The following is an 18,144-nucleotide window of genomic DNA, read 5'->3' on the forward strand; positions in this document are numbered from 1 at the left end:
GTATTTTATGCTTCTGGCGCTGACTTCTTACGACCTAACTACTTAATCTGGTAGAGCACCGCCCTAGAGTGAAGCATAGGTTGCCCGGAACGTAGAACATACCATTACCTTCACACTGGTTGCAATTACTCCTGTTATACGATGGAAAAACTGTTGCATCTTTATTGTATTTTATGCTTCTGGCGTTGACTTCTAAGGCACTAACTATTCAATCTGTTGGAGCAATGCCCTAGGCTGAAGCCTAGGTTGCCCAGAACGTAGAAATGACCATAACTTTCACACTGGTTGCAATTATTCGTTTTATACGACGGAAAAGCTGTTGTATTTATATCGTATTTTATGCTTCTGGCGATGACTTCTTAGGCCCTAACAATTCGATCTGGTGGAACAACGCCCTAGAGTGAAGCCTAGGTTGCCGGGAACGTAGAAATGACCATAACTTTCACACTGGTTGCTATTATTCGTTTTATGCGATGGAAAGACTGTTGTATTTATTTTGTAGTTTATGCATCTGGCGTTGACTTCTTGTGCCCTAACTATTCCATCTGGTGGAACAGCGCCCTAGGGTGAAGCCTAGGTAGCCCGGAACGCAGAAATGACCAGTACTTTCACACTGGTTGCAGTTATTCGTTTTATACGATGGAAAAGCTGTTGAAATTATATCGTATTTTATGCTTCTGGCGTTGACTTCGTAGGCCCTAACTATTCCATCTGGTGGAACAACGCCCTAGGGTGAAGCCTAGGTTGCCAGGAACGTAGAAATGACCATAACTTTCACACTGGTTACCATTATTCGTTTTATACGATGGAAAAGCTGTTGTATTTATATCGTATTTTATGCTTCTGGCGTTGACTTCTAAGGACCTAACTATTCGATCTGGTGGAGCAACGCCCTAGAGTGAAGCCAATGTTGCCCGGAACGTAGAAATGACCATAACTTTCACACTGGTTGCTATTATTCATTTTAGACGATGGAAAAACTGTTATATTTATATTGTATTTTATGCTTCTGGCGTTGACTTCTTAGGCCCTAACTATTCGATCTTGTGGAACAACGCCCCAGAGTGAAGACTAGGAGGCCCGGAACATGGAAATGACCATTACTTTCACACTGTTTGCAGTTATTCCTGTTATACGATGGAAGAACTTTTGCATCTTTATTGTATTTTATGCTTCTGGCGTTGACTTCTAAGGCCCTAACTGTTCGATCTGGTGGAGCAACTCCCTAGAGTGAACACTAGGTTGCTCGGAATGTATAAATGTCCACAACTTTCACACTGGTTGCAATTATTCGTTTTATACGACGGAAAAGCTGTTGTATTTATATCGTATTTTATGCTTCTGGCGTTGACTTCTTAGGCCCTAACTATTCGATCTGGCGGAACAACGCCGTAGAGTGAAGCCTAGGTTGCCCGGAACGTAGAAAAGACCATTATCTTCACACTGGTTGCAATTATTCCTGTTTTACGATGGAAAAACTGTTGCACCTTTATTGTATTTTATGCTTCTGGCGTTGATTTCTTAGGCCCTAATTATTCGATCTGGTGGAGCAACGCCCTAGAGTGAAGCCTAGGTAGCCCGGAACGAAGAAATGACCATTACATTCACACTGGTTGCAATTATTCGTCTTATACGATGGAAAAGCTGTTGTATTTATATCGTATTTTATGCTTCTGGCGTTGACTTCTTAGGCCCTAACTATTCCATCTGGTGGAACAACGCCCTTGGATGAAGCCTAGGCTGCGCGGTACGTAGCAATGGCTATAACTTTCACACTGGTAGCAATTATTCGTTTTATACGATGGAAAAACTGTTCTATTTATTTTGTGTTTTATGCTTCGGGCGTTGTCTTCTAAGGCCCTAGCTATTCGATCTGGTCGAGCAACGCCCTAGAGTGAAGCCTAGGTTGCCCGGAACGTAGAGATGACCATAACTTCCACACTGGTTGCAATTACTCGTTTTATACGATGGAAAAGCTGTTGTATTTATATCATATTTTATGCTTCTGGCGTTGACCTCTTAGGCCCTAACTATTCGATCTGGTGGAACAACGCCCTAGAGTGAAGCCCAGGTTGCCCGGAACATGGAAATGACCATTACTTTCACACTGTTTGCAAATATACATTATATACGATGGAAAAGCTGTTGTATTTATATTGTATTTTATGCTTCTGGCGCTGACTTCTTACGACCTAACTACTTAATCTGGTAGAGCACCGCCCTAGAGTGAAGCATAGGTTGCCCGGAACGTAGAACATACCATTACCTTCACACTGGTTGCAATTACTCCTGTTATACGATGGAAAAACTGTTGCATCTTTATTGTATTTTATGCTTCTGGCGTTGACTTCTAAGGCACTAACTATTCAATCTGTTGGAGCAATGCCCTAGGCTGAAGCCTAGGTTGCCCAGAACGTAGAAATGACCATAACTTTCACACTGGTTGCAATTATTCGTTTTATACGACGGAAAAGCTGTTGTATTTATATCGTATTTTATGCTTCTGGCGATGACTTCTTAGGCCCTAACAATTCGATCTGGTGGAACAACGCCCTAGAGTGAAGCCTAGGTTGCCGGGAACGTAGAAATGACCATAACTTTCACACTGGTTGCTATTATTCGTTTTATACAATGGAAAAACTGTTCTATTTATTTTGCATTTTATGCTTCGGGCGTTGACTTCTAAGGCCCTAGCTATTCCATCTGGTGGAGCAACACCCTAGCGTGAAGCATAGTTTGCCCGGAACGTAGAACATACCATTACCTTCACACTGTTTGCAATTATTCCTGTTATGCGATGGAAAAACTGTTGCATCTTTATTGTATTTTATGCTTCTGGCGTTGACTTCTAAGGCCCTAACTATTCGATCTGGTGGAGCAACGCCCTAGAGTGAAGCCTAGATTGCCCAGAACGTAGATATGTCCATAACCATCACACAGGTTGCAATTATTCGTTTTATACGATGGAAAGACTGTTGTATTTATTTTGTAGTTTGTGCTTCTGCCGTTGACTTCTTATGCCCTAACTATTCCATCTGGTGGAACAGCGCCCTAGGGTGAAGCCTAGGTAGCCCGGAACGCAGAAATGACCAGGACTTTCACACTGGTGGCAGTTATTCGTTTTATACAATGGAAAAACAGTTCTATTTATTTTGCATTTTATGCTTCGGGCGTTGACTTCTAAGGCCCTAGCTATTCCATCTGGTGGAGCAACACCCTAGCGTGAAGCCTAGTTTTCCCGGAACGTAGATCATACCTTTACCTTCACACTGTTTGCAATTATTCCTGTTATACGATGGAAAAACTGTTGCATCTTTATTGTATTTTATGCTTCTGGCGTTGACTTCTAAGGCCCTAACTATTCGATCTGGTGGAGCAACGCCCTAGAGTGAAGCCTAGATTGCCCAGAACGTAGATATGTCCATAACCATCACACAGGTTGCAATTATTCGTTTTATACGATGGAAAGACTGTTGCATTTATTTTGTAGTTTATGCTTCTGGCGTTGACTTCTTGTGCCCTAACTATTCCATCTGGTGGAACAGCGCCCTAGGGTGAAGCCTAGGTAGCCCGGAACGCAGAAATGACCAGTACTTTCACACTGGTTGCAGTTATTCGTTTTATACGATGGAAAAGCTGTTGTATTTATATCGTATTTTATGCTTCTGGCGTTGACTTCTTAGGCCCTAACTATTCCATCTGGTGGAACAGCGCCCTTGGGTGAAGACTAGGTTGCCCGGAACGCAGAAATGACCAGTACTTTCACACTGTTTGCAATTATTCATCTTATACAATGGCAAAGCTGTTGTATTTATATTGTATTTTATGCTTCCGGCGTTAGCTTCTAAGACCGTAGCTATCAGATGTGGAGTAGAAACGCCCTAGAGTGACGCGTAGGTTGCCAGGCACGTAGAAATGACCATTACTTTCACAATGTTCGCAATCATTCATTTCATACGATGGAAAAACTGTTGTACTTATATTGTATTTTATGCTTCGGGCGTTGACTTCTAAGGCCCTAACTATTCGATTTGGTGGAGCAACGCCCTACAGTGAAGCCTAGATTGCCCGGAACGTAGACATGTCCATAACCATCACACAGGTTGCAATTATTCGTTTTATACGATGGAAAGACTGTTGCATTTGGTTTGTAGTTTATGCTTCTGGCGTTGACTTCTTAGGCCCTAACTATTCCATCTGGTGGAACAGCGCCCTAGGGTGTAGCCTAGGTCGCCCGGAACGCAGAAATGACCAGTAGTTTCACACTGGTTGCAGTTATTCGTTTTATACAATGGAAAAACTGTTCTATGTATTTTGCATTTTATGCTTCGGGCGTTGACTTCTAAGGCCCTAACTATTCGATCTGGTGGAGCAACGCCCTAGAGTGAAGCCTAGGTTGCCCGGGAAGTAGAAATGACCATAACTTTCTCACTGGTTGCAAATATACATTATATACGATGGCAATCTGTTGGACTTATATTGTATTTTATGCTTCTGGCGTTGACTTCGTAGGCCCTAACTATTCCATCTGGTGGAGCAACGTCCTATACTGAAGCCTAGGTTGACCGGAACGTAGAAATGACCACAGCTTTCACACTGGTTACCATTATTCGTTTTATACGATGGAAAAGCTGTTGAAATTATATCGTATTTTATGCTTCTGGCGTTGACTTCTTAGGCCCTAACTATTCCATCTGGTGGAACAACGGCCTAGGGTGAAGCCTAGGTTGCCAGGAACGTAGAAATGACCATAACTTTCACACTGGTTACCATTATTCGTTTTATACGATGGAAAAGCTGTTGTATTTATATCGTATTTTATGCTTCTGGCGTTGACTTCTTAGGCCCTAACTATTCCATCTGGTGGAACAGCGCCCTAGGGTCAAGACTAGGATGCCCAGAACGTAGATATGTCCATAACCATCGCACTGGTTGCAGTTATTCGTTTTATACGATGGAAAAGCTGTTGAAATTATATCGTATTTTATGCTTCTGGCGTTGACTTCTTAGGCCCTAACTATTCCATCTGGTGGAACAACGCCCTAGGGTGAAGCCTAGGTTGCCAGGAACGTAGAAATGACCATAACTTTCACACTGGTTACCATTATTCGTTTTATACGATGGAAAAGCTGTTGTATTTATATCGTATTTTATGCTTCTGGCGTTGACTTCTTATGCCCTAACTATTCCATCTGGTGGAACAGCGCCCTAGGGTGAAGACTAGGTTGCCCGGAACGCAGAAATGACCAGTACTTTCACACTGTTTGTAAATATACATTACATACGATGGAAAAGCGGTTGTACTTATATTGTAATTTATGCTTCTGGCGTTGACTTCTTAGGCCCTAACTACTTGATCTGGAGGAGCAACGCCCTAGTGTGAAGCCTAGGTTTCCCGGAACGTTGAAATGACCATAACTTTCACACTGATTGCTATTATACCTTTTATACGATGGAAAACTTGTAAAATTTATATTGCATTTTATGCTTCTGGCATTGGATTCTACGTCCCTAGCAATTCCATCTGGTGTGGCAACACCCTAGAGTGAAGCCTAGGTTGCCCGGAACGTAGAAGTGTCCATAACTTCCACACTGTTTGCAAATATACACTATATACGATGGAAAAGCTGTTGTACTTATATTGTAATTTATGCTTCTGGCGTTGACTTCTTAGGCCCTAACTATTTGATCTGGTGGAGCACCGCCCTAGTGTGAAGCCTAGGTTGCCCGGAACGTAGAACACACCATTACCTTCACACTGGTTGCAATTATTCCTGTTATACGATGGAAAAACTGTTGCACGTTTATTGTATTTTATGCTTCTGGCGTTGACTTCATAGGCCCAAACTATTCGATCTGGTGGATCAACGTCCTAGAGTGAAGCCTAGGTTGACCGGAACGTAGAAATGACCATAACTTTTACACTGGTTACCATTACTCGTTTTATATGATGGACAAGCTGTTGTACTTATATCGTATTTTATGCTTCTGGCGTTGACTTTGAAGGCCGTAGCTATTAGATGTGGTGGAGCAACGCCCTAGAGTGTCGCATGGGTTGCCCGGAACGTAGAAATGACCATTACTTTCACAATGTTTGCAAATATTCATTTTATACAATGGAAAAACTGTTGTACTTATATTGTATTTTATTCTTCTGGCGTTGAATTCTAAGTCCCTTGCTATTCTAACTGGTGGAGCAACGCCCTAGAGTGAAACCTAGGTTACCCGGAACGTAGACATGACCATTACTTTCACACTGTTTGCAATTATTCATTTTATACGAGGGAAAAGCTGTTGTATTTATATTGTATTTTATGCTCCTGGCGTTGACTTCTAAGGCCGTAGCTATTAGATGTGGTGGAGCAACGCATTAGAGTGACGCCTAGGTTGACCGGAACGTAGAAATGACCATTACTTTCACAATGTCTGCAATTATTCATTTTATACGATGGAAAAACTGTTGTACTTATATTGTATTTTATACTTCTGGCATTGAATTCTAAGCCCCTAGCTATTCGATCTGGTGGAGCAACGCCCTAGAGTGAAACCTAGGTTACCCGGAACGTAGAAATGACCAGTACTTTCACAATGGTTGCAGTTATTCGTTTTATACAATGGAAAAACTGTTCTATTTATATTGCTTATTATGCTTCTGGCATTGAATTCTAAGTCCCTAGCTATTCCATCTGGTGGAGCAACACCCTAGCGTGAAGCCTAGGTTGCCCGGAACGCAGAAATGACCAGTACTTTCACACTGGTTGCAGTTATTCGTTTTATACAATGGAAAAACTGTTCTATGTATTTTGCATTTTATGCTTCGGGCGTTGACTTCTAAGGCCCTAACTATTCGATCTGGTGGAGCAACGCCCTAGAGTGAAGCCTGGGTTGCCCGGGAAGTAGAAATGACCATAACTTCCACACTGGTTGCTATTATTCGTTTTATACGATGGAAAGACTGTTGTATTTATTTTGTAGTTTGTGCTTCTGGCGTTGACTTCTTATGCCCTAACTATTCCATCTGGTGGAACAGCGCACTAGGGTGAAGCCTAGGTAGCCCGGAACGCAGAAATGGCCAGTACTTTCACACTGGTTGCAGTTATTCGTTTTATACAATGGAAAAACTGTTCTATTTATTTTGCATTTTATGCTTCGGGCGTTGACTTCTAAGGCCCTAGCTATTCCATCTGGTGGAGCAACACCCTAGCGTGAAGCCTAGTTTGCCCGGAACGTAGAACATACCATTACCTTCACACTGTTTGCAATTATTCCTGTTATACGATGGAAAAACTGTTGCATCTTTATTGTATTTTATGCTTCTGGCGTTGACTTCTAAGGCCCTAACTATTCGATCTGGTGGAGCAACGCCCTAGGGTGAGGCCTAGGTTGCCCGGAACGTAGAAATGACCATTACTTTCACACTGTCTACAATTATTCCTTTTATACGATGGAAAAGCTGTTGTATTTATATTGTATTTAAGCTCCTGGCGCTGACCTCTAAGGCCGTAGCTATTAGATGTGGTGGAGCAACGCATTAGAGTGACGCCTAGGTTGACCGGAACGTAGAAATGACCATTACTTTCACAATGACTGCAATCATTGATTTTATACGATGGAAAAACTGTTGTACTTATATTGTATTTTATGCTTCGGGCGTTGACTTCTAAGGACCTAACTATTCGATTTGGTTGAGCAACGCCCTACAGTGAAGCCTAGATTGCCCGGAACGTAGATAGGTCCATAACCATCACACAGGTTGCAATTATACGTTTTATACGATGGAAAGACTGTTGTATTTGTTTTGTAGTTTATGCTTCTGGCGTTGACTTCTTAGGCCCTAACTATTCCATCTGGTGGAACAGCGCCCTAGGGTGTAGCCTAGGTTGCCCGGAACGCAGAAGTGACCAGTACTTTCACACTGGTTGCAGTTATTCGTTTTATACAATGGAAAAACTTTTCTATGTATTTTGCATTTTATGCTTCGGGCGTTGACTTCTAAGGCCCTAACTATTCGATCTGGTGGAGCAACGCCCTAGAGTGAAGCCTAGGTTGCCCGGGAAGTAGAAATGACCATAACTTTCACACTGGTTGCAAATATACATTATACACGATGGAAGAGCTGTTGTACTTATATTATATTTTATGCCTCTGGCGTTGACTTCGTAGGCCCTAACTATTCCATCTGGTGGAGCAACGTCCTAGATTGAAGCCTAGGTTGACCGGAACGTAGAAATGACCACAACTTTCACACTGGTTACCATTATTCGTTTTATACGATGGAAAAGCTGTTGAAATTACATCGTATTTTATGCTTCTGGCGTTGACTTCTTAGGCCCTAACTATTCCATCTGGTGGAACAACGCCCTAGGGTGAAGCCTAGGTTGCCAGGAACGTAGAAATGACCATAACTTTCACACTGGTTACCATTATTCGTTTTATACGATGGAAAAGCTGTTGTATTTATATCGTATTTTATGCTTCTGGCGTTGACTTCTTAGGCCCTAACTATTCCATCTGGTGGAACAGCGCCCTAGTGTGAAGACTAGGTTGCCCGGAACGCAGAAATGACCAGTACTTTCACACTGGTCGCAGTTATTCGTTTTATACAATGGAAAAACTGATCTATGTATTTTGCATTTTATGCTTCGGGCGTTGACTTCTAAGGCCCTAACTATTCGATCTGGTGGAGCAGCGCCCTAGAGTGAAGCATAGGTTGCCCGGGAAGTAGAAATGACCGTAACTTTCACACTGGTTGCTATTATTCGTTTTATACGATGGAAAAGCTGTTATATTTATATTGCATATTATGCTTCTGGCATTGAATTCTAAGTCCCTAGCTATTCCATCTGGTGGAGCAACACCCTAGCGTGAAGCCTAGGTTGCCTGGAACGTAGAAATGACCATTACTTACACACTGTTTGTAAATATACATTACATACGATGGAAAAGCGGTTGTACTTATATTGTAATTTATGCTTCTGGCGTTGACTTCTTAGGCCCTAACTACTTGATCTGGAGGAGCAACGCCCTAGTGTGAAGCCTAGGTTTCCCGGAACGTTGAAATGACCATAACTTTCACACTGATTGCTATTATACCTTTTATACGATGGAAAACTTGTAAAATTTATATTGCATTTTATGCTTCTGGCTTTGGATTCTAAGTCCCTAGCAATTCCATCTGGTGTGGCAACACCCTAGAGTGAAGCCTAGGTTGCCCGGAACGTAGAAGTGTCCATAACTTCCACACTGGTTACCATTATTCGTTTTATACGATGGAAAAGCTGTAGTATTTATATCGTATTTTATGCTTCGGGCGTTGACTTCTAAGGCCCTAACTATTCGATTTGGTGGAGCAACGCCCTACAGTGAAGCCTACATTGCCCAGAACGTAGATATGTCCATAACCATCACACAGGTTGCAATTATTCGTTTTATACGATGGAAAGACTGTTGTATTTGTTTTGTAGTTTATGCTTCTGGCGTTGACTTCTTAGGCCCTAACTATTCCATCTGGTGGAACAGCGCCCTGGGGTGTAGCCTAGCTTGCCCGGAACGCAGAAATGACCAGTACTTTCACACTGGTTGCAGTTATTCGTTTTATACAATGGAAAAACTGTTCTATGTATTTTGCATTTTATGCTTCGGGCGTTGACTTCTAAGGCCCTAACTATTCGATCTGGTGGAGCTCACGCCCTAGAGTGAAGACTAGGTTGCCCGGGAAGTAGAAATGACCATAACTTTCACACTGGTTGCAAATATACATTATATACGATGGAAGAGCTGTTGTACTTATATTATATTTTATGCTTCTGGCGTTGACTTCGTAGGCCCTAACTATTCCATCTGGGGAGCAACGTCCTAGACTGAAGCCTAGGTTGACCGGAACGTAGAAATGACCACAACTTTCACACTGGTTACCATTATTCGTTTTATACGATGGAAAAGCTGTTGAAATTATATCGTATTTTATGCTTCTGGCGTTGACTTCTTAGGCCCTAACTATTCCATCTGGTGGAACAACGCCCTAGGGTGAAGCCTAGGTTGCCAGGAACGTAGAAATGACCATAACTTTCACACTGGTTACCATTATTCGTTTTATACGATGGAAAACCTGTTGTATTTATATCGTATTTTATGCTTCTGGCGTTGACTTCTTAGGCCCTAACTATTCCATCTGGTGGAACAGCGCCCTAGGGTGAAGACTAGGTTGCCCGGAACGCAGAAATGACCAGTACTTTCACACTGGTCGCAGTTATTCGTTTTATACAATGGAAAAACTGATCTATGTATTTTGCATTTTATGCTTCGGGCGTTGACTTCTAAGGCCCTAAATATTCGATCTGGTGGAGCAGCGCCCTAGAGTGAAGCATAGGTTGCCCGGGAAGTAGAAATGACCATAACTATCACACTGGTTGCTATTATTCGTTTTATACGATGGAAAAGCTGTTATATTTATATTGCATATTATGCTTCTGGCATTGAATTCTAAGTCCCTAGCTATTCCATCTGGTGGAGCAACACCCTAGCGTGAAGCCTAGGTTGCCCGGAACGTAGAAATGACCATTACTTACACACTGTTTGTAAATATACATTACATACGATGGAAAAGCTGTTGTACTTATATTGTAATTTATGCTTCTGGCGTTGACTTCTTAGGCCCTAACTATTTGATCTGGTGGAGCACCGCCCTAGTGTGAAGCCTAGGTTGCCCGGAACGTAGAACACACCATTACCTTCACACTGGTTGCAATTATTCCTGTTATACGATGGAAAAACTGTTGCACCTTTATTGTATTTTATGCTTCTGGCGTTGACTTCATAGGCCAAACTATTCGATCTGGTGGATCAACGTCCTAGAGTGAAGCCTAGGTTGACCGGAACGTAGAAATGACCATAACTTTTACACTGGTTACCATTACTCGTTTTATATGATGGACAAGCTGTTGTACTTATATTGTATTTTATTCTTCTGGCGTTGAATTCTAAGTCCCTTGCTATTCTAACTGGTGGAGCAACGCCCTAGAGTGAAACCTAGGTTACCCGGAACGTAGACATGACTATTACTTTCACACTGTTTGCAATTATTCATTTTATACGAGGGAAAAGCTGTTGTATTTATATTGTATTTTATGCTCCTGGCGTTGACTTCTAAGGCCGTAGCTATTAGATGCGGTGGAGCAACGCATTAGAGTGACGCCTAGGTTGACCGGAACGTAGAAATGACCATTACTTTCACAATGTCTGCAATTATTCATTTTATACGATGGAAAAACTGTTGTACTTATATTGTATTTTATAATTCTGGCATTGAATTCTAAGTCCCTAGCTATTCGATCTGGTGGAGCAACGCCCTAGAGTGAAACCTAGGTTACCCGGAACGTAGAAATGACCAGTACTTTCACAATGGTTGCAGTTATTCGTTTTATACAATGGAAAAACTGTTCTATTTATATTGCATATTATGCTTCTGGCATTGAATTCTAAGTCCCTAGCTATTCCATCTGGTGGAGCAACGCCCTAGAGTGAAGCCTGGGTTGCCCGGGAAGTAGAAATGACCATAACTTTCACACTGGTTGCTATTATTCGTTTTATACGATGGAAAGACTGTTGTATTTATTTTGTAGTTTGTGCTTCTGGCGTTGACTTCTTATGCCCTAACTATTCCATCTGGTGGAACAGCGCCCTAGGGTGAAGCCTAGGTAGCCCGGAACGCAGAAATGACCAGCACTTTCACACTGGTTGCAGTTATTCGTTTTATACAATGGAAAAACTGTTCTATTTATTTTGCATTTTATGCTTCGGGCGTTGACTTCTAAGGCCCTAGCTATTCCATCTGGTGGAGCAACACCCTAGCGTGAAGCCTAGTTTGCCCGGAACGTAGAACACACCATTAACTTCACACTGTTTGCAATTATTCCTGTTATACGATGGAAAAACTGTTGCATCTTTATTGTATTTTATGCTTCTGGCGTTGACTTCTAAGGCCCTAACTATTCGATCTGGTGGAGCAACGCCCTAGAGTGAAGCCTAGATTGCCCAGAACGTAGATATGTCCATAACCATCACACTGGTTGCAGTTATTCGTTTTATACAATGGAAAAACTGATCTATGTATTTTGCATTTTATGCTTCGGGCGTTGACTTCTAAGGCCCTAACTATTCGATCTGGTGGAGCAGCGCCCTAGTGTGAAGACTAGGTTGCCCGGAACGCAGAAATGACCAGTACTTTCACACTGGTCGCAGTTATTCGTTTTATACAATGGAAAAACTGATCTATGTATTTTGCATTTTATGCTTCGGGCGTTGACTTCTAAGGCCCTAACTATTCGATCTGGTGGAGCAGCGCCCTAGAGTGAAGCATAGGTTGCCCGGGAAGTAGAAATGACCGTAACTTTCACACTGGTTGCTATTATTCGTTTTATACGATGGAAAAGCTGTTATATTTATATTGCATATTATGCTTCTGGCATTGAATTCTAAGTCCCTAGCTATTCCATCTGGTGGAGCAACACCCTAGCGTGAAGCCTAGGTTGCCTGGAACGTAGAAATGACCATTACTTACACACTGTTTGTAAATATACATTACATACGATGGAAAAGCGGTTGTACTTATATTGTAATTTATGCTTCTGGCGTTGACTTCTTAGGCCCTAACTACTTGATCTGGAGGAGCAACGCCCTAGTGTGAAGCCTAGGTTTCCCGGAACGTTGAAATGACCATAACTTTCACACTGATTGCTATTATACCTTTTATACGATGGAAAACTTGTAAAATTTATATTGCATTTTATGCTTCTGGCTTTGGATTCTAAGTCCCTAGCAATTCCATCTGGTGTGGCAACACCCTAGAGTGAAGCCTAGGTTGCCCGGAACGTAGAAGTGTCCATAACTTCCACACTGGTTACCATTATTCGTTTTATACGATGGAAAAGCTGTAGTATTTATATCGTATTTTATGCTTCGGGCGTTGACTTCTAAGGCCCTAACTATTCGATTTGGTGGAGCAACGCCCTACAGTGAAGCCTACATTGCCCGGAACGTAGATATGTCCATAACCATCACACAGGTTGCAATTATTCGTTTTATACGATGGAAAGACTGTTGTATTTGTTTTGTAGTTTATGCTTCTGGCGTTGACTTCTTAGGCCCTAACTATTCCATCTGGTGGAACAGCGCCCTGGGGTGTAGCCTAGCTTGCCCGGAACGCAGAAATGACCAGTACTTTCACACTGGTTGCAGTTATTCGTTTTATACAATGGAAAAACTGTTCTATGTATTTTGCATTTTATGCTTCGGGCGTTGACTTCTAAGGCCCTAACTATTCGATCTGGTGGAGCTCACGCCCTAGAGTGAAGACTAGGTTGCCCGGGAAGTAGAAATGACCATAACTTTCACACTGGTTGCAAATATACATTATATACGATGGAAGAGCTGTTGTACTTATATTATATTTTATGCTTCTGGCGTTGACTTCGTAGGCCCTAACTATTCCATCTGGGGAGCAACGTCCTAGACTGAAGCCTAGGTTGACCGGAACGTAGAAATGACCACAACTTTCACACTGGTTACCATTATTCGTTTTATACGATGGAAAAGCTGTTGAAATTATATCGTATTTTATGCTTCTGGCGTTGACTTCTTAGGCCCTAACTATTCCATCTGGTGGAACAACGCCCTAGGGTGAAGCCTAGGTTGCCAGGAACGTAGAAATGACCATAACTTTCACACTGGTTACCATTATTCGTTTTATACGATGGAAAACCTGTTGTATTTATATCGTATTTTATGCTTCTGGCGTTGACTTCTTAGGCCCTAACTATTCCATCTGGTGGAACAGCGCCCTAGGGTGAAGACTAGGTTGCCCGGAACGCAGAAATGACCAGTACTTTCACACTGGTCGCAGTTATTCGTTTTATACAATGGAAAAACTGATCTATGTATTTTGCATTTTATGCTTCGGGCGTTGACTTCTAAGGCCCTAAATATTCGATCTGGTGGAGCAGCGCCCTAGAGTGAAGCATAGGTTGCCCGGGAAGTAGAAATGACCATAACTATCACACTGGTTGCTATTATTCGTTTTATACGATGGAAAAGCTGTTATATTTATATTGCATATTATGCTTCTGGCATTGAATTCTAAGTCCCTAGCTATTCCATCTGGTGGAGCAACACCCTAGCGTGAAGCCTAGGTTGCCCGGAACGTAGAAATGACCATTACTTACACACTGTTTGTAAATATACATTACATACGATGGAAAAGCTGTTGTACTTGTATTGTAATTTATGCTTCTGGCGTTGACTTCTTAGGCCCTAACTATTTGATCTGGTGGAGCACCGCCCTAGTGTGAAGCCTAGGTTGCCCGGAACGTAGAACACACCATTACCTTCACACTGGTTGCAATTATTCCTGTTATACGATGGAAAAACTGTTGCACCTTTATTGTATTTTATGCTTCTGGCGTTGACTTCATAGGCCAAACTATTCGATCTGGTGGATCAACGTCCTAGAGTGAAGCCTAGGTTGACCGGAACGTAGAAATGACCATAACTTTTACACTGGTTACCATTACTCGTTTTATATGATGGACAAGCTGTTGTACTTATATTGTATTTTATTCTTCTGGCGTTGAATTCTAAGTCCCTTGCTATTCTAACTGGTGGAGCAACGCCCTAGAGTGAAACCTAGGTTACCCGGAACGTAGACATGACTATTACTTTCACACTGTTTGCAATTATTCATTTTATACGAGGGAAAAGCTGTTGTATTTATATTGTATTTTATGCTCCTGGCGTTGACTTCTAAGGCCGTAGCTATTAGATGCGGTGGAGCAACGCATTAGAGTGACGCCTAGGTTGACCGGAACGTAGAAATGACCATTACTTTCACAATGTCTGCAATTATTCATTTTATACGATGGAAAAACTGTTGTACTTATATTGTATTTTATAATTCTGGCATTGAATTCTAAGTCCCTAGCTATTCGATCTGGTGGAGCAACGCCCTAGAGTGAAACCTAGGTTACCCGGAACGTAGAAATGACCAGTACTTTCACAATGGTTGCAGTTATTCGTTTTATACAATGGAAAAACTGTTCTATTTATATTGCATATTATGCTTCTGGCATTGAATTCTAAGTCCCTAGCTATTCCATCTGGTGGAGCAACGCCCTAGAGTGAAGCCTGGGTTGCCCGGGAAGTAGAAATGACCATAACTTTCACACTGGTTGCTATTATTCGTTTTATACGATGGAAAGACTGTTGTATTTATTTTGTAGTTTGTGCTTCTGGCGTTGACTTCTTATGCCCTAACTATTCCATCTGGTGGAACAGCGCCCTAGGGTGAAGCCTAGGTAGCCCGGAACGCAGAAATGACCAGCACTTTCACACTGGTTGCAGTTATTCGTTTTATACAATGGAAAAACTGTTCTATTTATTTTGCATTTTATGCTTCGGGCGTTGACTTCTAAGGCCCTAGCTATTCCATCTGGTGGAGCAACACCCTAGCGTGAAGCCTAGTTTGCCCGGAACGTAGAACACACCATTAACTTCACACTGTTTGCAATTATTCCTGTTATACGATGGAAAAACTGTTGCATCTTTATTGTATTTTATGCTTCTGGCGTTGACTTCTAAGGCCCTAACTATTCGATCTGGTGGAGCAACGCCCTAGAGTGAAGCCTAGATTGCCCAGAACGTAGATATGTCCATAACCATCACACTGGTTGCAGTTATTCGTTTTATACGATGGAAAAGCTGTTGAAATTATATCGTATTTTATGCTTCTGGCGTTGACTTCTTAGGCCCTAACTATTCCATCTGGTGGAACAACGCCCTAGGGTGAAGCCTAGGTTGCCCGGAACGCAGAAATGACCAGTACTTTCACACTGTTTGCAATTATTCATCTTATACAATGGCAAAGCTGTTGTATTTATATTGTATTTTATGCTTCCGGCGTTAGCTTCTAAGGCCGTAGCCAGCAGATATGGAGTAGCAACGCCCTGGACTGACGCGTAGGTTGCCAGGCACGTAGAAATGACCATTACTTTCACAATGTTCGCAATCATTCATTTTATACGATGGAAAAACTGTTGTACTTATATTGTATTTTATGCTTCGGGCGTTGACTTCTAAGGCCCTAACTATTCGATTTGGTGGAGCAACGCCCTACAGTGAAGCCTAGATTGCCCGGAACGTAGATATGTCCATAACCATCACACAGGTTGCAATTATTCGTTTTATACGATGGAAAGACTGTTGTATTTGTTTTGTAGTTTATGCTTCTGGCGTTGACTTCTTAGGCCCTAACTATTCCATCTGGTGGAACAGCGCCCTAGGGTGTAGCCTAGGTTGCCCGGAACGCAGAAATGACCAGTACTTTCACACTGGTTGAAGTTATTCGTTTTATACAATGGAAAAACTGTTCTATGTATTTTGCATTTTATGCTTCGGGCGTTGACTTCTAAGGCCCTAACTATTCGATCTGGTGGAGCAACGCCCTAGAGTGAAGCCTAGGTTGCCCCGGAAGTAGAAATGACCATAACTTTCACACTGGTTGCAAATATACATTATATACGATGGAAAAGCTGTTGTACTTATATTGTATTTTATGCTTCTGGCGTTGACTTCGTAGGCCCTAACTATTCCATCTGGTGGGGCAACGTCCTAGACTGAAGCCTAGGTTGACCGGAACGTAGAAATGACCACAACTTTCACACTGGTTACCATTATTCGTTTTATACGATGGAAAAGCTGTTGAAATTATATCGTATTTTATGCTTCTGGCGTTGACTTCTTAGGCCCTAACTATTCCATCTGGTGGAACAACGCCCTAGGGTGAAGCCTAGGTTGCCAGGAACGTAGAAATGACCATAACTTTCACACTGGTTACCATTATTCGTTTTATACGATGGAAAAGCTGTTGTATTTATATCGTATTTTATGCTTCTGGCGTTGACTTCTTAGGCCCTAACTATTCCATCTGGTGGAACAGCGCCCTAGGGTGAAGACTAGGTTGCCCGGAACGCAGAAATGACCAGTACTTTCACACTGGTCGCAGTTATCCGTTTTATACAATGGAAAAACTGATCTATGTATTTTGCATTTTATGCTTCGGGCGTTGACTTCTAAGGCCCTAAATATTCGATCTGGTGGAGCAGCGCCCTAGAGTGAAGCCTAGGTTTCCCGGAACGTTGAAATGACCATAACTTTCACACTGATTTCTATTATACCTTTTGTACGATGGAAAAGCTGTAAAATTAATATTGCATTTTATGCTTCTGGCATTGGATTCTCAGTCCCTAGCAACTCCATCTGGTGTGGCAACACCCTAGAGTGAAGCCTAGGTTGCCCGGAACGTAGAAGTGTCCATTACTTCCACACTGTTTGCAAATATACATTATACACGATGGAAAAGCTGTTGTACTTATAATGTAATTTATGCTTCTGGCGTTGACTTCTTAGGCCCTAACTATTTGATCTGGTGGAGCACCGCCCTAGTGTGAAGCCTAGGTTGCCCGGAACGTAGAACACACCATTACCTTCACACTGGTTGCAATTATTCCTGTTATACAATGGAAAAACTGTTGCACCTTTATTGTATTTTATGCTTCTGGCGCTGACTTCATAGGCCCAAACTATTCGATCTGGTGGACCAACGTCCTAGAGTGAAGCCTAGGTTGACCGGAACGTAGAAATGACCATAACTTTCACACTGGTTACCATTACTCGTTTTATATGATGGACAAGCTGTTGTACTTATATCGTATTTTATGCTTCTGGCGTTGACTTTGTAGGCCGTAGCTATTAGATGTGGTGGAGCAACGCCCTAGAGTGTCGCATGGGTTACCCGGAACGTAGAAATGACCATTACTTTCACAATGTTTGCAAATATTCATTTTATACGATCGAAAAACTGTTGTACTTATATTGTATTTTATTCTTCTGCCGTTGAATTCTAAGTCCCTAGCTATTCTATCTGGTGGAGCAACGCCCTAGAGTGAAACCTACGTTACCCGGAACGTAGACATGACCATTACTTTCACACTGTTTGCAATTATTCATTTTATACGATGGAAAAGCTGTTGTATTTATATTGTATTTTATGCTCCTGGCGTTGACTTCTAAGGCCGTAGCTATTAGATGTGGTGG

Source organism: Calliopsis andreniformis, unplaced genomic scaffold (assembly GCF_051401765.1).
Source record: "Calliopsis andreniformis isolate RMS-2024a unplaced genomic scaffold, iyCalAndr_principal scaffold0027, whole genome shotgun sequence".
NCBI lineage: Eukaryota > Metazoa > Arthropoda > Insecta > Hymenoptera > Andrenidae > Calliopsis > Calliopsis andreniformis.